The sequence below is a fragment of the Balaenoptera physalus genome, assembly GCF_965194825.1.
Source record: "Balaenoptera physalus genome assembly, chromosome: 16".
NCBI lineage: Eukaryota > Metazoa > Chordata > Mammalia > Artiodactyla > Balaenopteridae > Balaenoptera > Balaenoptera physalus.
The window spans coordinates 18,274,063-18,295,867 of record NC_138898.1 but is presented as its reverse complement, the minus strand read 5'-3'; the positions used below and the strand labels follow the sequence as shown (position 1 = coordinate 18,295,867).

Genomic DNA, 21,805 nt, shown 5'->3' with positions numbered 1-21,805 from the left:
GTGCATCTAGACTCTGGAGCTGATTGTTCTTCAAGCAATAAGTCTGATTCTAAGCTTTCTGGTTGCCATGGCAGATGAAGAAACAAAAAAGTGCATACCGCTCACTTCTTGACAATAGGCAGTGCACATATTTATCCACTGAAATGGCTGTTGTTTTTTTTTTTGGCAACTTAATTCAAATAGAAATGAATCACTTGGATTCTGGTAGCTTCTTTCTTCTTCCTTTCATTTATTCTCTCCCTAATCCTTCTCCTGTCCTCCCTCCTTCTCTTTAATCCATAGAAATAGAGTAGAGGTTGGTTGAAAATGGCTTTGACATCAGCAAACCTGTTCTTCCACTTTCTCTTTTGAGCCTCAGTTTCCCCATCTATGAAAATGGTGATAATCTCCCTCTAGTATGGCTGCTTATGTAATAAGTGCTCATTCAACAGATGTATACTGGGTGCTTACTCTGTGCAGATCTGTGCTGTGTCCCGGAGGTTGAGCATAATATGACATAGGTCTCCTTAAGGATCATTGTAGAAAGACTGTGGAAGTGCTTCATTTGTTCAATAAAGAGCTCTTGCTAACAACCATATTGTTTTTCAAAATAGGCCGGCTGATTTAATCAGCTAATTTCGTAGACAAGGCCAGAAATGCTCACCAGAAGGTCTTAGGAGAACTTTGCTGTGAATTGTCGCATGGAGGCTCACAAATCTGTGAGACAGGCATTATTATGTGCATTTTACAGATGAGAAAACTGAGGCCTTGAGGGGTTAATTGGCAATGAATCTGAATTAGCAGCAGCATATGGGAAGTTCAGAATCTTCCTATTTTCTCAAATAGGTGGATGCATGTGATTTTCCTAATTATTATGCATAGAAGAAATCACTAAGGAAGTTTTATTCACATTTCTTGAACCAGTACGGTGTTGCTTGCAGTGCATGACTAGGTGATCTAAGCTTTCTAAGCTTCATTTTTCTCAAGTGTGAACTAAAGATCCTAGCTTGAGCTGACTCAAAAGTGCGCAATCCTTGTGGTTTTGTTTCTAAAGACAGTACGTAAGGTGAAAAGGGAGTGTAGTCAAAATTTCTCCCTTGAAAAATCCCACATCCCTTAAATCACCCACAAAGTCCAACATACATAGTTTTCTTTTTAATGATATAATGTAAAAATTCATAACATAGGCAATTCATAGGCAGTCACATGCAGGATATGAGTTAATATGCAAACTGTAATTTTATAGTACTGTGTTTGTAAATGTTCTTTCTTTTAAAAAGATTAAACTATGTGAAATTGCCAATATTTGAACATGTTAATCTGTAAAAATGGCAATTTCATGTTATTCAACCTAATAAGTCGCTATTTTTCTCTTTTGCTTTTATACGGCATTAATGTTTTTATTTTTAAATTTTATTTATTTATTTAACTAATGTTTTTATATATGGAATTTGAACCTCAAAAGATGGCTCTGAAGGTATCTTTTTTGGGGTGATGGAAATATTTTAAAATCGGGTTGTGGTGATGGTTGCACAACTCTACAGAAATCATTAAATTGTATGTTTAGAATGAGTGCATTTTATGGTATGTAAATTATATCTCAGTAGAGGTGTTAAAAGGGATGAAAGCACTTGCGTAGGACAGGCATGTGGTGGGGTTTGGTATATGATGTTTCCCACTGTTCCTTTTGATGGGGTGTCTCACAGCATCCCTGTGAGATGAATAAGGACAAGGCTCAGAGAGGTGAGGTGACCGGGCCAAGGTCACACAGAGGGTACGTAGCAAAGTTTGGATGGAAACACCATCTGGGGTCCCAGGCTGGTTCCATTTCTCTCCCCCTCCACTTGGGGGGGGTTCCCTTCCCACTCTTTCTGGCTCTGAATGTTTTGAACAGCCCCAGAGTGGTAAGGCTATGGAAAATGGATTTACGCAACTGTGTCCCTGGGCAGCCCACTTTGGAAATCATTTGTGACCTGTAATTGACCATGATGATACAAAAATTAGAACCTGAAAATCACAAACATGCTGGGTTATTAGATGGTGAAATTGCAGTTTCCCGTCAGCCTGCTGCTTTCCGACTTCTCATTTTTGCATTTCAGGGTTGGAGCTCAGCAAATCTCCCCGATACACGGCCCCCTCCTTTGCCTGGGTGGGCGTGGGCTCCCTAGTTCCACTGCTGGGGGTGGGGGGGGAGCGGCAAGAGCTCTGGTCTCCAGCGGGGTGAGCCATTAAAAGGAGGAGAGACGAGCCCTAATTTACCCCATCTCGTTACTCCTCTTCCCTTTGAAGCTGTGCATCTATCTGATCTGAGCAGCCCCAAGGTTCTGCATTCACTCGGCCTTACAAGAGGCCTCCAGGAACCCCAGGTTCCTCTCTGAAATCATCACCCTCCCTCTGACCTCGTGCCCTCCTCTCCCTGACTACCCCAGTTTAACTGGAGCTGTTACACCAGCATAGTCCTGCTTCCAGGCCTCTGCGATGGTTGTGCCCTCTACCTGGGATGCTCTTTCCCTAGACGTCCTGTGGCCAACTCCTTCAAACCTTCACCCAAATGTCACCTTCTAAATGACGTCCACCTTGACCACCGTATTTAAAACTGTGGCTTTCCCCATCACCCCAGGTGTCTTATCTCCTTACTCTGCTTTGTTTCTTGCACTGATCACCCTGCACAACAAAATACTGTATGATTTGCTTATCACATTGACTATTCATTGTCCTCTCTACTCACTAGGTTGGAAACTCCAAGAGGGCAGTGATTGTCAATTTGTTTATTGATATTAGAATTGTGTGTTATGTTTTTAATAACAGCTTTATTGAGATCTAAATCACATAACACATAATTCACCTATTGAAAGTGTACAATTCAATGTTTTTCAGTATGGTTTTAAAATTATGGAACCATTACCACAATCAATCTTAAAATGTTTTCACCACCCTGAAAAGAAACCCTGCAGACTTTATTAGTCACTCTTCATTCCCTCTACCACTCTCCCCCCGCCTACCACCAGCCCTAGGCAACCACTAATCTACTTTCTGACTCTCTAAATTTGCCTCTGAACATTTCATATGAATGGCATCTTACAAAATGTGGTCTTTTGGCTTCTTTTACTTAGTGTAATGTTTTCAAGGTTCACCCATGTTATACCATGTATCAGAAGTTTATTCCTTTTTATTGCCAAATAATAATCCATTGTATGGATATACCACATTTTATTTATTTATTTATTCATTAATTGTTAGACATTTGGGTTATTTCCACTTTTTGGCTATTATAAATAATGCTTCTATGAACATTCATGTATAAGTTTTTGTGTGTGCATGTATATTCAGTTCTCTTGGATACACACACACACACACACACACACACACACACACACACCTAGGAGTGGAATTGCTGGGTCATGTGGTAACTGTATGCTTAACTTTTTCCACATAGTTGTCCAAATGGCTCTGCTAGTTTATGATCCCACCAGCAGTTGGTGAGGGTCGTGTTATGTGTTACAAAAGTTAAAAATCTCACTTAACAAAGGAATCATAATGTTCAAGCACGTGTCACCCGTGCCCCTTTAAAAGCCTTTTGAAGGTCCTAGCTCATGACTACAGTCCTCTTCTCCCTTCTCTGTTTTGGGCCCCATCCCCTTGCTGAACCTGATGTCTTAGAGGGAGTCTTGGGTATTTTCCATTATAAAAGGAAGGTTGTGAGTTGGATGTGTTAAAAACTAGGGTGAGGTGGTCCTGGCCTCTGGTGGGTGAGCACTTCTGTTTTCTTCCTGCTATTTGGTCCTTATAAATTACAACACCTGGTTGTAAGTTCTGTCTGTGGTGTTTTTCTACAACACGTAGAACAGCACTGTATGTACAAATAGAACTTTGGCACAGGACAGGTGTGCAAGGAATATGTTCTGAGTGGCTGGCTGAAGGAATCATGGCAGCTATGCTCACATTCTTGGAGTGCCCTGAAGTCTACCTTCTTTCCCAAATCTGCGTTGCTCCTTTATAGTAGGGTGGAGCAAACCCTGTTGGTGCCTTGCTCAAAGCCCCCCAGCCCACCCCGGAGGACACCTGGTAGAGTTTTGTTGGATGGTGGCAGCTTTGTCTCTCTCTGCCTGATGGGCAATCTCTGGTCACAGAGGGTATATCGCCAGAATTTCTGAGGACCCCAGGAGCAACTCAACCAATGAGGGGTGGGAGTTGGTGATAAATACCCCAGCTTGACTGCCCATTGGTAGAAAACACCTCAGGTGTAATCAGAGTCTCCAGAGTGTACCCCAGATGCCCACAGTGGCTGTCTCCTTATTGGCTGTCTCCTCGTCCCTGTCTCATTTCCTCAGTCCTTTGGGGGGCATCCTGCTAGCATGTTGCAAATAAACTACTTGTACCTGAATTCTTATCTCAGCGTCCATTCCTGGTGGAGCCCAACCCAAAGCGACCCTTGGGATTTCATGTCTGTGGTCAGCAGGAGGCAGCTGCGGGGCAATGGGATTCCTGCCAGGCACCAGGCGGCAAGTAGGGGTTTGACTTGAATTGGTCCCTCAGAGATTTGGAGTTGGGACTGATCAGCGATGACTGGTGTCTCCAGGATGCAGAAGCTGGAGGGAGGATGCGTGGGCATTCGTGAGTACTTGGAGGGGGTGAAGCATCCTGTGGGGGGGATGATCTGGGACTCTGAGAAAGAGCTGTGAAACTCCTGAGCTTTCTGTAAAGAGCATTTGACACCAGGGATGATGTAGCATGCCCCTGGCCAGGACGGTGGCAGGAAGGTGCAGACACACACGCTCAGACTCCTGTGAGTCATTCCTGGATGCAGGACCTGCTACGTAATTTGTGGGGCCCAGTGCAAATGATAGTGCAGGGCCCCCGGTTGAAAATTATTAAGCATTTCAAGATGGCGCCAGCAGAGCCTTAAACCAAGCATGGGACCGTCTTGTGCAAGAGGTCCTCTGAGACCTCACAGGTCATAGGCCCATGAAGTCGGCCCTTCCTGAATGCCTGAGCCTCCTTCAAGAGCTACATCTGTGTCCTTGATGTCTGCTTCAGAAACAGCCCTAATCCGTGCTTTTCCAGGTCTCTGGTTTCCCTCTTCTCTGCGCTGGGCATTCTGCCTTCCAATCACGCAGTGCCCAGCACAGAGTGACTTGACTGTTGTAAAGCCCAGCTGTGACCACTTCACCCCCCTCCTCAGAAGTATGTAAGGGCACCCACCCCACTGACTGGGGCTGTGGTCTTCAAATCATGATCAGCAGGGCCCCTCGGGGGCTCTGGGCATTCCCCTGTGGGTGAGCGAGGTTGTTTGCTGCATCTCATCCCCATTTCAACCATAGCAAACTCATTTTTATTTGTTTTGCATATATATTGGACTTCCGTATACGCTTTCATTTGAGGACATGTTTCTATTCATTAAAATAAAAATGGTTCTGGGGACTTCCCTGGTGGTCCAGTGGGTAAGACTCTGTGCTCCCAATGCAGGGGGCCCGGGTTCGATCCCTGGTCGGGGAACTAGATCCCACATGCATGACGCAACTAAGAAATCTGCATGACGCAACTAAGAGGTCTGCATGCCGCAACTAAAAGATCCGCATGCCACAAATAAGACCCGGCGCAGCCAAATAAAATAAATAAATAATAAATAAATAAATATTTTTAAAAATCGTTCTAGAAACTACTGGCCATGAAATTAAATCCAAACTTCTTTGCTCAGTATTTAATATCAATGATGTTCCCGCTCAGAGTTTGGCAAACATCGGCTCACAGGCCAAATCCAGTTGACCGCTAGGAATAGTTTTTTACATTTTTAAATGGTCACATTTTACATGGTTCCATAAATACCAAAATATAGCTTCAGTTTGGCCTCTTGGTCTGCAGAGCTTAAATATTTACTATCTGGCTTTTTAAGAAAAAGTTTACTGATCCCTGATCCAGCTCCAACTTTTCTTTCCATGCTTCACTCCCAGGACTTGAGCCCAATTACCCTACAGAGTCTGATGCAGTACCTTGCTCATAAGAGAAGCTCATCACATATAAAGCTAGGGTGACTGCATGCCCACTTTGTTGTGCTGTTATAATTTTTCATATTAATAGAGCCCTTTTCACTCTCCTAAGTGTCTTCTTTGGGCAGTAAATTATAGTCATTCTAAATATAACTGACAATCGAATGCAACGGAAGAAAAAACAACCACCAGCAAATTTTGTGATGAGTAATATTATCTTTGATACTTAGGGCATCTCCTAAAGAGGTTCCAAATTCTGGGTGTTTGAGTTAATACCCAGAAATGACAAACATTATAAGAAAGAATGGCCTTAAATATAATTACTTTGCTTCTATTATGTATGTGATGGGTTTCTAGAGCTAATGATTAGGCATCTTTGCTTGCCTAATTTTCTTAAAGGATTTAACCAACTTATCTGATTTTTAAAATCAGCGTGAGCTGTGTCAACAGAAATCCATGTTGGGACATAAATGCACTTTCATGCTATGTATTGAATATTTTTTAGAGAAAGGCTATACTCAGGGGATGGAGGATGGAGTTGTCCTTTCATCAAATGTTCTAGGAAATGAACCACATTGCTACTTTTTGTGCCTGGACCCCAGCATGGGTGTTTATCTGTAATGGGTCCAACTTTTAGAAGATACTGACTCCAAATGACCTGGATATTATTCAAATAAGTGCTTTTAAATTCCTTTAATAACTAACCGACCATGAAGAATAACTCAATTTTAGACGAATGTAATTTTATCTATAAACAAGTGTGTACAGAAATCCTGAAGTGTAACATGATTTAAAAAGTTGATGTGCAGAAGCATGCTTTTTTTTTTTTAAAGGTTATTTATTTATTTATATTTTTGGCTGCATCGTGTCTTAGTTGCAACATGCAGGATCTTTCGTTGCGGCACGCGGGATCTTTCGTTGTGGCGCGTGGGCTCTTTGTTGTGGTGCGTGGGTTTCTCTCTAGTTGCGGCATGCAGGTTTTCTCCTCTCTAGTTGTGGCGTGTAGGCTCCAGGGCGCGTGGGCTCTAGTTGTTGTGGTGCTTGGGCTCTGTAGTTTGCAACACGTGGGCTCTAGTTGAAGTGCGTGAGCTCAGTAGTTGTGGTGCGGGGGCTTAGTTGCCCCTTGGCATGTGGGATCTTAGTTCCCTGACCAGGGATAGAACCTGCATCCCCTGCATTGTAAGGCGGATTCTTTACCACTGGACCACCAGGGAAGTCCCAGAAGCATACTTCTTAATGATCTCCCTGACATACTGTTTTGTAAAATTCCATCAGTCAAGAAGCATATTTAGGGAGCATGTATGCTTTTTCAGACACTGAACTAGATGCTGGGGATGGTGCAAAGGATAACCCCACCCTTTCTCTGTCCTCCAGGGACCTAGTACAAAATTTAGAGTCAGTGCCCTGGCTGATATGGGCTCTGAAATCTTGAACAGGCTTATTGTTTATTGCTGTGATAAATGGCTTGAGGAAAAATAAGGCAGGGTTAAGAAATACAGAATGATGGCGATGGTGTTATTCATGCAGGGTGGTCTAGGAAGTTCTCTCTGGGGGGTGACACCTGAGCAGACATGGGCAGGAAGTGAGTGCAGAAGGTCTTACCATCCTCATTCTTCATTCTTGGTTCGTTGTGTCAACGTGTCTGGTATATAAGGTCCAGAACTCCCTCAAAGAGCCTCAGATCTCCCCATATTAGAAGAGTTGAGTTTTCTCTCAAGACCCAAAAGAAAAGATTTCAAGAACTTCACGAGGTGTTTCAGCCCCGGTTAAATCTTTTGGTTTCCTTATGCTGTATTTACAGACAAGGTCCTCTCCTTCGAGTAAGTGAGAAAGAGGGCTTTGAGGACAGCCTTTGGGGACAGGTGTGGCAAAAAGGTGACGGTAGATTCTGGAATGTAGAGCCACCTCTATGTGATCCTCTTGAAATAAGGTAGCTGCTATGACCGACAGCTCACACTTGTTGAGTCTTTGTCTTGGTGCCAGGCGTGGCTTATGACCCTTCCGTTGCATTAGTTCCATGAGTCCTACCGACACGCCAGAGATGGGGAGAGGCAGGCTAGCAGCTGAGCAGAGCCCAGTAGGGTTTAGAAGGCAGAGGTGGTAGAAATGGGCCACTGGACTGTAAGCTTCAGGAGGGCAGAGACTGTCTCGCTTGTTACAGTTTCCTCAGGACTTAGCACTGTGCTTGGATATTCTCAATGCACCATACATGTTTGTTGAATGAATAAATAGCACTAGCAAAAGCACAGAGGCAGGAAACTAGGCATGTGTGTCATATCCCATCTTTCTGGAGGCTGGAGTCTGGTCTCCCATCCTCGGTGGGGATATCAGAGTGGAGGAGGCATGGCATCTCAGGTGAATGAGAGAGTGTGTGTGAGACACAGTGGGAAAGGGAATGCTAGGATCTGGAGTGGAGACAAAGTGATAAGTACACGGTGTCTTTCTCCTGGGACACAGAAGGCTCTATTTTCCAGGCTCCCTTGGGCTTAAGTTGGTACCCTGTGACAATTCTGACCGATAGACTAGTGGGAACAACTTCGGGGCTGAGGCAGGTGGGAACGCATATGCCTCCCCGAGTCCTCCCTTCAACTTGAAACAGTAACACTGGAGACCACATATCAAGATGACAGAACCACAGGATGTAGCAGCCTGGATCTCTGAGTCATTGTATGGAAGAGGGCCACCTAGCCAGGACCAGACTTTTTATGAGGGACAAATAAGTCTTTGTTATATTAAGCCACTGAGATTTGGGGGTTTTATGATACTGTAGCATGTCATATTCTATCCTGACTAATGCAGGACCAGATGGCCAGAGGTCTTGAATGTCAGGATAAGGGCTTTCTGCTCTTAAAGAGCAGTAAGTCCCGTGTCTGTTGCCTCCCACATACTCAGCAGGCCTCCCACATACTTATCTTAGGTCCATGGGTGTGGGGAAGCAGGAGAGCTCAAGCCTGCAATTGTAGGTGATTCAAGGCCAAGAGAGCCTGGCTCTCTACGTCCATTCTAAAGATGAGAGCCAGGCAGATTCCTGCTGAGAAAAGCCTTCTTTTCTCTTCTTCTCTGCTGACCCAGTGGTCTTTGTGGCTGTCCAGGAATGTTAGTTGGGCACCAGAAGTGGTTCTAGCAAGAAGGCCTGATCAGAGAGACAATAATATCAGGCTGGGCTGAATGTAAAATTTATTTTGGGATGTAGAAAGTGGCTCAAACTGCAGCAAATTGTGTGATTGCTGATAAAGAGGCACGCCTTACAGATTAACACACGAGGATGGATTAAAAAAAATGGTTTTAATTTAATCTCCATTTTTTAAAAAAACAAGCATACTTTACATGAAACTATTCTGCACTTTGTTTTTTTATTAATATTCTTTTTTTTTAATTTTATTTTTGGCTGTGTTGGGTCTTTGTTGCTACGCACGGGCTTTCTCTAGTTGCGGTGAGCGGGGGATACTCTTCGTTGTGGTGCGCAGGCTTCTCATTGCGGTGGCTTCTCTTGTTGTGGAGCATGGGCTCTAGGCACGCGGGCTTCAGTAGTTGTGGAACACGGGCTCAGTAGTTGTGGCTCACGGGCTCTAGAGTGCGGGCTCAGTAGTTGTGGCGCACGGGCTTAGTTGCTCCGTGCTATGTGGGATCTTCCCAGACCAGGGCTTGAACCCGTGTCCCCTGCATTGGCAGGCGGATTCTTAACCACTGCACCACCAGGGAAGCCCTTTTTATTAATATTCTTAATCTGTAATACATCATGGACCTCCTTCCACCTAATTCTCTTTAATGGATGCTTTTTCTCTCATAGAATTGTGTACCATCCTTTCTTAAGGCATTCTACTATTGATGGACCATTTCTTTGTCTCTGATTTTCAGTGATACAAATAAGGCCACAATGAACATCCTTGTACACGTCCCCTTGAACGCATCCGAATATTTCTGTAGTGAAATGTCTGGGTCAGAGGGTATAAGCCTTTTTCAATTTGATAGGAACTGCCAAATTGCTACCCTAAAGGGCTGTAATAATTTACACGCTGGAGAATGGTAATTTTTTTAATTGACTGATTCCCCCAAGAAACTCCGGTTTGGAGCCTCCAGACCTTTGGAACATGTGTCTGGCTCAAGTTGTTTTATTTAATCTGTGGCTCAGGTCCTTTGCAAGAAGCCAATCCAACCCGAAGGTACTCCCCTCCACAAAGCTCACATTTAAGCCCTGTAAAATGGGAGGACTTAATCCAGTCTCTATCAGATCTAAATCAGAACATTTTTCCCCTTCTGCCATTTTAAATTACCTCTCAGCTCAGCCCCAGACCGAGTAATTCAGAGTTAATGGGATATGAAAGTCATGGTCCGTGGCATGATTGCGGGTACCTAGCCAGAGGCAGGCAAGATTTATTCTCTTGGAACCCAACTGGGTTGAAAAGGGTGATAAATCATCAGGGCTATTGCGACCTCCCCTTCTGCTGTGAGATTCATTCCAGTTTATCAGAATAATCATCTTCCCCTCTGAGACCAGAGATAAAGAGCCAAATCTGGAGCCCCACTATGTGGTAAGAGGGAGAGAGATCGTTCTGAAATCTCTTTTCCTAGCTTTGTTTGGACTGGGGTGGGTGGGAGGCTTGTTACTTTCTAAGTGTAGTCCGGTGAAAAAACATCCATCTGTTTTCACCCAAGATACAGGCTGGGGTTTTGTGCCGGTGAACACTGCTGGCCTGAGGCTTTCTTGTCTACCTGGGGATATTGTGCAAAAGAGGATTTGGCATCACATTCTGATTCATGTTGTCCTATGTACTGAATCCAGGGACACTCTTCTCTTCAGCTTGGTCATCCCACTGTCCACCGTCTGGCGTTTGCATCCTCTTGCATTGTCTTTCTACTGGTGTCTGGCAACCATCCTTTCTGATTACATCATGCTGGTTTGTGGTCTTTTGCTAGACTTTCCCTTGGCTGATCCCATTGCTGATCACAACATGATACAGAGCAGAGGTCAGAAACAGATCAATATCAGTGGCATCCTAAAGGAGACACAATGCTCACACAGACACATGGAATTACCTGAAATAGTAACTTCAGCTGTCAAGTGCTAGCATTGACTGAACACTCGCTCAGGCTTACATAAACTGCCTTACAAGCGTTACCTCATTTTAACCCTCAAGTCATTCTGTGAAGTCAGCTGTAAAGATCGTTTTACAGATGAGGAAACTGAGGCATGGATGGGTCATTGTTGACTCGTCCAAGATCACAGAACTAGTAAGTGGCAGTGCCTGGTAGACTACAGAGCTCGCGTTTGCTGTTTCCACGGCCATGTTTGCACAGACATTCATTTACACAAATCCATATGCATACAGACATGCACATGCATAAACATTCAGATAAACGCACACCCAAACACACATGCAGTCAGGGAGAATGTTTGGCAAAGAATGAGTGACTGAGGCTTATGACTGTTAATGAGAACAAGAGCCCGGATTCCTAGCAACCTTGTCCTTGAATGAAGCCTCCTCACATGGCTTTACTGTAGAAAGTTAAATAGAAGAAAAAAGGCTTTGCTAGACTTGTTTGAATCTGGGATGTTACCTGGGGAAGGCTGGTGGTGGTATCCGCTGAGGCCACTCAGAATAAGCTTGACGTGGCGTCTGGACGTGGGTCACACAGAGTTGGGGTCTGTTGGCTTCAATGTGAGGAGCAGGGCCATCCCTCAGGCAGACTCACGTTGACCGAGGTTAGGATACTGAACTATGACCCTGGCGTTAAAAACCGTTAGAGGAGTTTTCTGTCTGGGGCCAGATTTGCAGGAGAATGTACTGGAAAAGTCTGCTCTCAGTGCAGGGAAGACAGTCCTTGATGTTTGAGGGCACCAGGCTGAGATGTGTCCATCGTACCATAGGCTTGGTCTGGCTGGTGAGACTGAAAGTCTTTGCAAGACTCCCCCTTCCAATCCACGCCTGCTTCTTTAGCAACCTTAACATGTCTGATTAGCTTATAGCCGGGACCCTCAGGTCCCGGAGGCATCTTGTTCTGCTCATGTGTCTTTTCTCGGTTCTTCTGATCCAGTTCCTATTAATTTTCTAGATTCAATTCACACAAGGAGATCTTGAGGGACGCTTTGTTCTATAATCCCCAAGTGCTGAGCACAGTCGCTGTAGGAGATGCTGTTGACGTCCCTCACATGTCCCATCAGCCAGCCCTGGAGGTCGCCTGTAGCCCGTTTCCATGTAGACCGAAGGCTGCCAGCAAATTCTCTGCCAGGGTATTCCTGGCTAAGGGAATATGTTTAGCCCTCAAACAGGGCAGGATGGCAGTGCTGAGGAATTAGTGCTCTGGGAGCAGTGCTCGACCAATGAGAGTGTAAAGACGCCAGCTTCCTGGCTCCTTGGTGAAGCAGCTCTGATGCGTACACCACAGTCTCCTGGAGGGTCCCCAGTGGGACTGAGCCCCTGTGGCCCACAGAGGTAACATACACCCTTTATCAGCTGCCTCCTTTTCTCACTCTTCTCCACTCCCTCCTGGCGCTTCCTGAGATCACCTCCCAAATAAACTACTGACACCCAAATCTTTGTCTCAGGCTCTGCTTTTAAGGGAACCCAGGCTACACAGCCACCTTCAGTCTTTCCCCTGGAACAGTTTCCATGGTCCTCTTGCTTATCATATGACCCAGCCTCACCTTCCTCTTATCTGAGGCCCCTTTTGACAACCTTTCAAAAGCACTCAATCCCAGAGTTAAGAGCGCAAGCATTGAAGTCAGACAGATGTGAGGTTGAATCCTGGCTAGGTCACTTCTTGATGATGTGACCTTGGACAGGTTACTCTCTGGACCTCATGAATCTTTTAAACGATGCAGATAAGGATAACCACTTTCAGAGCTGTCAGGAAGAATCAATGACATAATGTATGCAAAGAGCTCAGTGCAGCACTTGGCAATTAGTAGGTGCTCAGTAATGTCTGACAGGCCTTCCTCTCCCTCTGAACAGAGGCTGGTTTCTTTCAGCCATTGGTGCCAGAAGATCTTGCTCCTCCTCACTGAAGGCTGATACTCAAGCCATGGCTGAGCCCTGCGTGGGGTTGGAGCAGTCAGGAAGGGCACTGGTGATATGGCAGGCCCCCCAAGCACATTCACCGACCATGCTTCTCTCTTCCTTTTTAAAAAGAATTAATTAATTAATTAATTAATTTTTGGCTGCTTTGGGTCTTTGTTGCTGCGTGTGGGCTTTCTGTAGTTGTGGTGAGCAGGGGCTACTCTTCGTTGCAGTGCGCGGGCTTCTCATTGTGATGGCTTCTCTTGCTGTGGAGCATGGGCTCTAGCCTCATGGGCTTCGGTAGTTGTGGCGCATGGGCTTAGTTGCTCCGCGGCATGTGGGATCTTCCCAGACCAGGGCGGCTTGATCTTCTGATTGGGGCCACTTACTCTTTCCCAAAGAAGCCCTACATTTTCCTAGATCAGCACTTTTGCTTGCCCAGTTCTATTTAGCTGGAATGCTTTTTCTTTCTCCATCCTCATCTGTTGAAATCCCACTTAAACTCTCATAGTGTGTATAAATTAAGAAGCATGGCAGATTCATGTAGAGAGCTTTTTCAGAATACACATATCTAGGAATTGCCCTCAGAGACTGATTCAGTACATCTGCCATGGAGTGTGGGCCTGCATATTTTGAAAAAACTTCTCAGTTTTGATGATAAACACACCCAAGTGATGGAGTCAAACAGACTCAACTGCCTTGTGACATTGGGCAATCTACTGAGCTTGTCTGAGCCTCAGTTTTCTCATCTGTAAAATGGGGACAATAATAATGCTTATCCCATAGAGTCACTAAGAGGATGAAACGAGAGACTAGAGGTGGTGCTCAGGAAAAATTATATCTATATTCAAACATCCCTGATCCCTCACCCAGAAGTAATCACTTCCTCCCATTTTCCCATCTTGCTGTCTGTACCTCTATTGCAGTACTTAGCACAGCGGTCCTTCTATTAAAGTCTCGCGGCGTGTGAGTCACTCCCCACCGCCACGCAGAACACGAGCAGCTGAGGGCTGGGGACAAACGGGGATTGTGTATTATCTGCCACATGCTCCTACGGTACCTGGCATGGTGTCTTGCGTGGAGCCCATGCTCAATAAATTTTTGTTGATTTGAATATAAAACCATAAGAAACTAATGTATATGGTTATGTTAGGTACCTGCATAATGTGTTTTTGAACAGGCTTTTGATGAGTCTTAGTGTACAGAAAACTGTTTCCTACTGACAGTGCATTTGGAAATTGCCAGGAGGGCAATAAATATGCACATAAAATCCAGCTTTGCTCAGACCTGGACAGACTCTCTTTGGTTCCTGGGGCTTCTGATTGCCAGGCACCCACAGGGGCTGGGGCTGTCCCTGGGCTGCCTCCTTTTTTTTTTTTTTTTTAAATTTTTATTTATTTATTTATTTTTTATTTATCTATCCTTGGCTGTGTTGTGTCTTCATTGCTGCACGCGGGCTTCTCCAGTTGCAGTGAGCGGGGGCTACTCTTCGTTGTGGTGCGTGGGCTTTTCGTTGCGGTGCGTGGTCTTCTCACTGCGTTGGCTTCTCTAGTTGCGGAGCACGGGCTCTAGGTGTGCAGGCTTCAGTAGTTGTGGCACGCGGGCTCTAGAGCACAGGCTCAGTAGTTGTGGCACATGGGCTTAGTTGCTCCACGGCATGTGGGATCTTCCTGGACCAGGGCTCAAACCCGTGTCCCCTGCATTGGCAGGCGGATTCTTAACCACTTCACCACCAGGGAAGCCCGCCAATTGATTTTTGACAAGGGTATGAGGTCCATCAATGGAGAAGAAAATCATCTTTAACAAATGATGCTGAGACAGCTGATGTGCACTTGCAAGAGAATGAGGTTGGACCACAAGCTCACACCATAGGAAAAAAATAACTCCAAATGGGTCAACGACCTAAATTTAAGAACTGTGGGGAGAGGAGAATGGAGGAGAAACCATTTAATGAGTAAGGGGTTTTACTCTGGAGTGATGGAAATGTTCTGGGACTAGGTAGAGGAGATGGTTGCACAACACTGTGAATGTTCTAAATGCCACTGAATTGTCCACTTTAAAATGGTTAATTTTATGTTATGTGAATTTTACCTCAATAAATTATTAAAAAAACAACCAAACAGAAAATGCAGTGTGTGATTTGTGATCAGACGTAAAAGGAACCCTCATACGTTGGAGCTGATTTCAACCTTGAGCTCCTCACTTCCAGAACTTTGGTCACATGACCCAAGAAAGAACCAGGAAACGGGGCAGCACGCCTGGGGTAACCTGGCACCAGAAAACTAGGTCCCACAATGGCCTTGACTTTAGCTTGCTGTTTTCTGCTATAAAGTTACTATACATATAGTTTTGGAAAAAAAAAAAAAAAAGAATGCTCATGCGTCCTGTGTTTTTGCCCAGGCCCTGGCCATGGTGAATCTTTTAAAAGCGTTAAAAAGAAGGTGGGGGGCTTCCCTGGTGGCGCAGTGGTTGAGAGTCTGCCTGCCCATGCAGGGGACACAGGTTCGAGCCCTGGTCTGGGAAGATCCCACATGCCTCGGAGCAACTGGGCCCGTGAGCCACAACTACTGAGCCTGCGCGTCTGGAGCCTGTGCTCCCAACAAGAGAGGCCGCGATAGTGAGAGGCCCGCGCACCGCGATGAAGAGTGGCCCCCGCTCACCGCAACTGGAGAAAGCCCTCGCACAGAAACGAAGACCCAACACAGCCAAAAATAAATTAATTAATTAAAAAAAAATTGTTAAAAAAAAAAAAAGGAGGTGAGGTAGGAGGGGTAAGCCACCTGGGCAGCAGTATTCTAGGCAAAGGAACCAGAGCATGTGCAAAGGCCCTGTGGCAGGGGTATGTTTGGTGTGTCAGAGGTACCAAAGAGAGGCCATGGTGGTTGCAGCAGAGTGAAAGAGAGGGAGGGATCATGGTGGCCTGATTGAGCAGGGCCTCATGGGCCACAGTGAAGACCAGCATTTTCTTAGTGAAAAGGAAAGCCAGCCAAGGGTTTGAGCTGTAGAGTGACTTGATGTGACTTCATAATCTCATTTCATTTTTAACAGGACCTCTGTGATGGAGAATAGAATGTAGATGATTATACAAGTGACTGATTAATTACAAGTGTGATAAGAGCTAGAAAGGAGGGTCCAGGTGCTTTGGGAATGCAAAACAGGAGACCCTGGGAGTTTGGAGATGACTCTAAGTAGATATGATGCTGATAATACTCCCTGCCAGGGGATGCTTTGGGAGTCTTCCTCAAGCGGGGCACCTGAAGCATTCCGCTGGCTGTGGGTCTGAAGAGGGCTCACTGTGCTTATCCAGCCTCGTGGGGGGAGGAGAGGGTGGGAGTCAGGCTGGCGAACCTCAGGACACTGCAGGATCTGCCTACCTCACTGTCTTTCCTAAGGTGTGTCAGGCACTCCAGGCCCCTGATGGCTCTAATTGAAATCTTCTATGTCACTGAGATGTCAGGTGAAAGACAGCTCTGTCCCTAAATGAAGCCCTGGCTGGAAGCTTCACAGCCCCAGGTGGGAGGCGATCCTGCTGCTTAATCACCCAAGGACAGACAGAACTGGTCACACCCTCCATGGCATCCTGCATCTTCTGGCCTGGCCTGTGCATCCAGGAGACTCAGTGGTCACAGACCTTACAGATGAAACTTGTGTCTGATAACTGTCCCCCAAGCACCTCTGTATCAGTCGGGGTCAGCGGGAAGCAGACACATACTCCAACTAGGTTAACTCAAAGCGGGATTAATAAAAGGGCTATTTACAGCTGTGTGGACAAGGTGTAGGGAAATCGTAAGGGGTAGACCATTCCCTGGGGCTAGTAACAGTGCTCCTTTCCCCAGGTCCAAAGGGAAGGGGCAGGAGGAAGTACCACATACTGGAGGTGGGTGGAGGGAGTCATGGAGAGAAAGCTGGAGATCAGAAGCTGGGTCCCTTGGCTGAGAGACACAGCCAGACCTAGGCAAGTTTGCAGAGAGGCAGCTGGGGAGAATCAGTACCCTGACTGCACTCTCTTTCCTTCCTCTGATCCTCTGCCAGGACTCCCTGCTGGTCAAGCCTGACCAGAGGGCAAGGGAGCCTGTTGATGTGGTCCATACAGGCAGAGGAAGGAGGGTGAGTGGAGCTGGAGGAAAAATGAGAGATGTCCGTGTTCCTCTGGGGGTAGTCCTGCCCTGGGCACAGGGTCCAGAACTAGATCAGACACAGTCCTTGTCTCCAAGAACCTCTCAGTGACATAAGAGTGGGGCCAAACTGACATCCAGCAGGGTTAGTGCTGGGATAGAGGGATGAACAAATTGCACAGGCTTTCTGGTTGTGTGGACCATTAAACTGGGGAGGGGTGCGGAGGGGACGGATGGAAGGAGGGATGCTTGACTGCTCTCCCAAGTACACCCACAGTGGCATGTTTACAACATTTTTTAAGATGATGGGAGGATGTGAGAGTTTTCAGACTACACGGATAACAGCAGTCACACAGCCTCACAAGCTTCTTGTGGAGATTAAACAAGATCCTGCATGGAAACTGCCTAGCACGGTACTTGGCATGTTGCAGGGGAGCTGCAAGTGGTAGCCCCATCACCATCTTTTGGCCTTTTGGCCTCATCAAGGTAGTCCAGTTAGCTCAACCAAGTTAACAAGCAAGGTAGGGGAGCATCTGGAATCTCGGCCCAGTGACTCTGTGATTTGTGTGGCTACCATTTTTTTCCAAATGAATTCTTTTTTTTTCTCCTTTATTTATTTTTTGAAATATTCAATTTATTTATTTGGTTGCATCGGGTCTTAGCTGCAGCACATATGCTCCTTAGTTGTGGCAGGCAGGCTCCTTAGTTGTGGCACGTGAACTCTTAGTTGTGGCAGTGGGATCTACTTCCCTGACCAGGGATTGATCCCGGGCCCCCTGCATTGGGAGCGTGAGATCTTAACCACTGCGCCACCAGGGAAGCCCCTGTATGACTACCATTTATTTATTTAGTGCTTGCTCTGTACCACACACTGTGCTAAACGCTTTACATGTATTATCACAACTTTTATGGTGGGGGGGGGATATGTGGCTAATATTATTTATTCATTTTTCTTCCTCTTGTGCCTCTTGTGATGGTTTAAAACCGTGCCTGCAAATTCTTTGACACTCTTCCCCTTGAGAGGTGGGGGTCTATGTCCCCTGCCCTTGAATCTGGGCTGTTTTTAGTAACTTATTTATAACCAGTACAATGCAGTGGAATTGATGCTGCATGACTTTGGAGGATAAGTCTGAGAAAGCCATGCAGCTTCCACCTGGTCTCTTGGGACATGTAGCTGGGGGAAGCCAGGCATCCCATGAGGAATCCAGCTACGCTGAGACGTCCGTGCTGGGGCGGCCACATGTGGGCACTTTGGTCCAGCCCAGATGACTGCCAGCATTATGTGCCAGCCATGTGAGGGAGCCATCCTGGATGTCCAGCCCGGCTGAGCCTTCAGATGACTGCAACCTCAGCTGCCACCTGACTACAACCCCTGGAGAGAGTCCAGCTAAGCCCTCCCCAAACTCCTGACCAGTTAAGTCACAAGTGAAATAAAATGGCTGGTGTGGGCTGCTACGTTTTGAAATAAATTTTTATACACTGCTGGTAACTGGAACACCTCCCCGCTCTTTCCGTTCCCCAGACTGACTTTATACCTGGCCATGTGATTGATTTTGGCTATTGGGATGTGAGTGGATCCCAACCAAAAGTTTGAAATGTGCTCAAGTGCTTTGGCCGGCCCTCTTACACTCCTGTGATTAATCACGGAAAGATCACACCCCAGATACCTGCTTCCTTTCATCCTAAAATGAAAAAGACCTGAACTCAATCTACAGCCTGAAGCAGAGCTGCCCCAGATGACCTTCAGTGCTGTGAGTGAGAAATAAATGCTTGTCGAGGTAAACCACTGAGATTTGAGTGTTGTTTGTTAGCCCGGATCATCACAGTAATAGCTGACTAAGATAAGATTGGTGACAATGCTGTTATTCCCTTTCCCAGATGGTAAAACAAAGCATAAAAAGATTAAATGAACTGCTCAGGGCATAGCTAGAAAGGAAGAGTCTGCGATTGTAACTCTCTTTTAACCATTGTCTCTGGAAAGTCACATACACGAATATGTACTGAAGGGCCCCAAATGTGTATCCAGCATCCCCGCTCAGTCCCTGCCTGGGCATCTGTGGTAACTTCAGTTCCTGGAGCAGCTGAGGACACTGCAGGTGACTAAATAGCCACTGGAAACCTGTTTTCCAGTGTCTAAAGCCTCAACCATGAAACCTCAGCTGGATAGTCTATTATCCTTCCCGGAGCACAGAAGAGGTGGCCAAGTGCTTGGAAATATCTAAAAGCTCTGCTGCAGCCTAAACACATAAGGAAAGCAGGCAGCAATCTCCTTCATTCTTCCTCCTCTGGTCTCAGAGGTAGGGCATTTTTAAAAGCATTATGAATTTATACACATTTTGATGCATTCAGAGTTGGCGTAAAATCTGTTTGTGTCCATGGCTGTGTTTGGCTGTGTGTGTGTGTGTGAGCGTGTGTTGCATCACAAAAGAACAATTGGGAGAAAGTGGCTAAAGAGGGGTCGTTAGCAGATACGGTGGCCGCAGGGGTGGTGCCAGAGGCCTCTGCCCGGCTCGGCTCCTGGCTTGGCCCTCCCGTCTCGCGGCTGCGGTTTCACCATGGCTCCCAAAGGCGGCTCCAAGCAGCAGTCCGCGGAGGACCTGCTCCTGCAGGATTTCAGCCACAGCCTCTTGGCCAAGTCCTTGGTGCTCTTCTTCGGGAACGCCTTCATCGTGCCCGCCATCCCCGTCTGGCTATATTGGCGAATATGGCATATGGACCTTATTCAGTCTGCTGTTCTGTAGAGTATGAAGACCCCAGTCAGCACTTCTCTGGTAGCCTTTGCATACAAAAATGTGAAATTTGTTCTCAAGCACAAAGTAGCACAGAAGAGGCGGGATGCTGTTTCCGAAGAAGTGACTCGAAAACTTTCTGAAGCTGGTGATAGAAAGATGTCTCGGAAGGAAAAAGATGAAAGAATCTTGTGGAAGAAGAATGAAGTTGCTGATTATGAAGCTACAACATTTTCCATCTTCTATAATAATAACACCCTATTTCTGGTCTTGGTCATTGTCGCTTCCTTCTTTATATTGAAGAACTTCAACCCCACAGTGAACTACATTTTGTCCGTAAGTGCTTCCTCGGGCCTCATGGCCCTCCTGTCTTCTGGCTCCAAGTAGACCACGTCAGCTTCCCCCCACCGCCGTCCTGGCTTTGTATCTGTGGGTGGCCTGTGGTATATGGAAAAGTAGCAGGGTGGTCAGGGTGGAAGACACACAAGCTGTTTTTATAAGTCAGGAGTTTGAGGGTTTGAAAAACCCAACAAAATGTAATTCAATATTTGTTTATTGGCTCTTTTTTTTTTTTTGACAGATTGTTGAAATTAAATGAATTGAAAGGGGAAAAAAAAAAAAGAAAGTGGCTAAAGAGACTGGGCCTTGGAGTCAGTCAGTCCTGGATTTAAATATGACACCCTCCATTGTGTGACCTTGGACAAGTTTTGCAACCACTCTGAGTCTTAGTTCCTTTATCTTATAAGTAGGAGGCAGTAATATCTGAGTAAGGAATGGGGTTGGCCTCCATGAAATAATGTCTATAAAGCACCTACCGTCTTGTAGGGGCTCAATGAACACATACACCCTTTTCCCCTCTTGTCATCTCTTATGAATAGTGACTTACAAATTGTGGATCGTGGGACTTGATGAGGACTTTCTGTGAACTCTGCTGACATCGGGGGAGCCGCCCCCACTAGGGATGGAGCAGGAGAGAGCTCCTTTGCTGACTGGGACCTGGGTCCTGCAGCTCTGACTCTATAAGTCTGCACATCCTCTGACTAAACACCAGAAGTCATTGTGGTACAGAGAAGAAAGGGCTTAAACTAGGAGACATTTGAGCCTGGGTTGAAACCCTGTCTTTATGATTTATTAGCTGTGTAACCTGGATAATTAATTAAACTTTCTACGCTTTGTTTATTTTCTTCTGTGTAAAATGAGCGTAATTATCTGTATCCTGCTTCTCAACATATTATCTGTGCTCAGCATGGTGCCAGCCACCTAGTAAATGTCATGAGGATCAAACAGAGTAACACATGAGTAATTGCCCAGCACATAGTAGGTACTCACTTAACACTGGCTTCCCTGCTGGTACTGTTGGTATAATGGCAGGACCTTTTTTTTTTTTGGCCACGCCACGTGGCATGCTGGATCTTAGTTCCCTGACCAGGGATCGAACCCGGGCCCCCTGCAATGGAAGCACGGAGTACTAACCACTGGATTGCCAGGGAATTCCCAAGGCAGGACCTTTCAAGGCAGGGAGCTCAAGAAATTTTAACTGAATCTGAGTCATGGCTGTAATAGCACTTTTAGAGCACTTTGATTACATTTTGAGGAAGCTTGGGGTCTAGAGTCTATAACTGAGCATTTGCAGAGTCTGGCTCTGTCTGCCTTAAGAGACATGCCTGTCTCCTCTCTTTAGCACCTCCTATCCCCATGCCTCCTTCAATCTGAGGGTATTTACATATGTTGTTCCTGTTGCTGTGAGTGCAGAAGTCATCATCATCCTTGTCAACGCCATTAACATCATTATCACCATCATCATTCTCATAATGACCATCAACAATATCATGATCATCACCATAATCACCACCACCATCACCACTACCATCATCCTAACAGCATCATTTTAATCATCACCACTACAACCACAGTAACTATTACTGGTACTCCCACTGTTTATGAAGTCCTTACTCTGTACTGTACTATCTACTGTAAATGTTTTGTCTTATTGAATC

The 21,805-nt window shown here is 45.9% G+C and overlaps 2 long non-coding RNA genes and 1 pseudogene across 4 annotated transcripts in view; all 3 read left to right on the top strand.

Annotated features, from left to right (window-relative positions):
* Nucleotides 1-21,805, top strand: part of LOC309645405 — a 925,297-nt gene that overhangs the window by 315,350 nt on the left and 588,142 nt on the right. The window lies entirely within an intron of this gene.
* The window catches only part of LOC309645373, a 247,706-nt gene that overhangs the window by 88,837 nt on the left and 137,064 nt on the right, over nt 1-21,805 (top strand). The window lies entirely within an intron of this gene.
* On the top strand, nt 19,540-21,733 carry LOC309645331 (translocon-associated protein subunit gamma pseudogene; annotated as a pseudogene). The gene has a single exon. The product of its transcript is annotated as a translocon-associated protein subunit gamma pseudogene (transcript).